Genomic DNA, 3,692 nt, shown 5'->3' on the forward strand with positions numbered 1-3,692 from the left:
TATCAGCTCTACGATTCATAAACTTTAATCGCTAATAATTTAAAAATTATTATCGTCTTGATATATTATGTTTGAATTTTCGTTTTACAATATTCCGAAGAATTAAAAGGAAATGCAAAGGATTTGGGACATTTCGTATACATATACAAGAAAGAAAAGGAGAGAATATCCTTATTAAATTTATTATTAGAGAAATACGATAGAAAAATATAGAATTACCTGAATAATCATATAAGAAACGAGTAACATATAGAAGCACATTGCACGAAAACGTTCAAACTTGGTTTTTCCATAAGGCCACAAACCAAAAATCCTTAAAAGAGTTTGATTGAATTTATGATAGTGATCGTCAAATATGTACATTTCCTTGCAATGGTCGAGACACGAATGGGAGGCGAATCTGTAAGAATGGTAAAAACAGATTTCAAACCGTAGATTTTACTTCGTGCATTTTTTCCTCTGTGATGTTTATTTAATATACCAGTCAATTTCTTCTTGAATTTTTCGCAGTGCATGATAGACAGCAAGAGATACAACGTCGAGAAGTGAATGACAGTTGCAGCAATTTAAGCATTGTCTATGCATACATGATGGAAGAAAAAATGAAACCGAGCTTTTTCATTGGCTATCGTTAATATACTGAAACACGAATAAAGCTAAGGCAACATGAGTCATGTAAATCTTCGTAAATCTTCTATAAAAAAATCTATTCTTACCAGTAATTTTTTAAATAATTATACTCCATTTCATTCTGAGTCGGCGCAAGCGCATTGGCGTTGCATTGTTATAGCGACTTTGGAGAGTTTCATTTCAGTTTCAACTGTTCGAAGGAACTCTTTTGACTCCATAAAATAACATCAACGCGCGCGACAGTATATACTACGTATCTTTTATAAAATTACAATTAATTGTTGAGAACATATTACATACTCATTTACATCATTGCAGACAATGTTTCATTTCATTATTCCAAGTGAGAATTTTTACGAATGATGTGATCAATTAAAATAATTATGAGAAAGGATTAGAAAAATACGAGTGAAAAATAAGCATAAAAGAATATGTCATAGAGTAGAGTGAGGTTCATTCTCAGTTTCAATCTTAAAGTAATATAAAATTAATGGCAACAAACAATATTTTTTTGCAGTAATATGTTTATAACTACCTTATGCAATCATAATTATTTCTTGAGAGCGTAAGTATGAGTTTTTAAATGTTCGGTTTACAAACTTTTATACTATTCAGAATACACATCGTGAATAAACACATGAAAAATAGATGAAAAAGCTCCGTTCTACGCTACATACAAATTTCTCTCTCTCTTTCTCTTTCTCTCTTTTTTTCTCTTTCTCGACATTTTTTAATAATTATATTTTTATTAAATTATTTGATACGAAAATAAATAAGTTATAATTTCGACATGGCATTTTTTATGACTTATAAATTCTATCTTTTTATATATAGGTAATTATATATGAAAAATTTTTTACCGGGAATAAATATACATGACATACAAGAAAAAGTTTTATTCTTCAGATGGTTAATTTTGTTAATAAACATATTTCTATAAAATGATTTATGAATATATTTTTGATAAAAAGTTCGTACTTTGACAAAAATTAAATACAAATTATTTAATAATATCCTGACTTTTATAAAAATTGTTTAGTACACAAATTGAGTTTCAAAGTGTACAATAAAGTGTTATTACTTTTTGTTATTTCAATTATAGACATCATTAATTCTTATCGTATTAAATTTTAACCTTATAGCGATTCTAAATAACCGGGTGCAAATCTATCTTTGTAAATTATATTATTATAGTATTATAATAAATACAATATTATACTAAGAAGGGAAAATTACTGTTACTAGCTAGGTATGTGCTTTTTTTTATAATTCTCATACATGAAAATAATATCATAATTCTGGAAGATGAATGTTGCCGCATTATGTTGCGCTCCTCTATTACATTTTAGATACTATTACATATATCATTTCAAATTCACTTTACCTGTGATCGGATTATTTCAGATGACTTCTGACTATTGAACGACAAGAAATGATGGGAAACAGAGATCAAGTTACTTGGATTTAGCATAAAACGAATAATACTGTATGATAAACACCAAAAATGGTACAGCATACAAAAATATTATAATAAAAAGATCCAGTGTGAATTCAAACATGAAAAATTATGTTAAAAATAATGAAGATATAAGAAACGGTAGAATTTGACATAATTGCATATTTTTTTTCACGAATGGGAATAAATAACTTGTGTTATTGTGTTATAATGCTGGTTGTAAAATAACGCTTATTATAAGCGTTATTTTTTTTATAACAATTAGGTAATGACTTTACAATTTTTCGTGATGGTAATAATAACGCCAGATAAAAAAAACAATTCATTACCATTACGATTACTCATAACTCGTTATTTTTTATTTGTTAAGTAATGAATAAATGTAACGAATTGGCGTTATTATTTTTAATAACGTATAATAACAATGAGTCACTTTTCAAAATTTTCCAACCTTGATTATCATTACGTGAAAATCATTTTCAAATCGATGTTATAAAAACGCAACAGTAACAGTTACAAATAACACGTTAGGGGTTGCACACATTCAGAGGAATAGGGAACACGGAGAATAAAAATTTCAACCTATCAGAAACTATGTAGAACTACTGTAGAATATACATTTTCTGATAGGCTGAAATTCTTATTCTCTCTTTCCTGTTTCCTATCCTTTTAATTGTGAGCCTCTTACTTCGCATTTCTGCTTCTTTGAATGTATAAATCTCCAATTTTTTAAATGTAAAAATAAGTACTAATGCGCGCGTGCACGTGCATGTATGTGCGTGCGCGCATTTAATTTAAATATTTTATAGTAGAGATTATTAAGAACAATAATAAATGATTTATTAGAAATAATCTTTAGTTAGTTTTTGTCTGAAGTTAGTTGAAATTTAACCTTATTGTATAAGATTATTCGAATAGAGCTAAACGAGACACACAATACATAATATCTAAAATATTATCTGAAAAAACGCTAAAATTCCCATTATAGCAAAAAATGAAAGATATCTAATTTTCGTAAACTTCGATTGTTGATATGGCCGCTAAGGGAAATATTTTATTTAATCTGTAATAATGATTCTCTCTTCTTGGTGAAGTTTTTTTTTCACAATTTAAAAACATGTTAAAAAACAATATTGAGACACCGTATGGTGCGTTTTCCGGTAGAATGATATAATCATCTTTTACCCTCGCCGGATGTTTTTATAAAATATTATCATTGGTGTTCATGATACCGCGTTAAGTTAGGGACGACCATAAATTGCACGCATTCGCGTGCAATTTATAGTCGTCCCTAACTTTTTACGCCAAAAAAGGGAGTTAATTTTTACGCCAAAGGGAGCGACAGAATGGTTGAATCATCGAAATTGTACGTTATGTTCATCCAATGTAGTTTTCTCAGAGTAAGGGTGAAATAATATCCCCCGCTTTTTTTTTCACATTGACGCAGGCGCGATTGTGGGTTTCTCGAAGACTTTCTCGTACAACACTCTTATAGTAGTCCGAAACGTCAAGCATCACGCTTGCTTTGTTACGCGAGTGGTTTCCATGACGTGTCATATACAAGTTCATATTTAGTTTTATTCAGTTATTAAAATATTTAATTTTG

The sequence above is a fragment of the Atta cephalotes genome (genome assembly GCF_000143395.1).
Source record: "Atta cephalotes unplaced genomic scaffold scaffold00028, whole genome shotgun sequence".
In the NCBI taxonomy this organism is placed as follows: domain Eukaryota; kingdom Metazoa; phylum Arthropoda; class Insecta; order Hymenoptera; family Formicidae; genus Atta; species Atta cephalotes.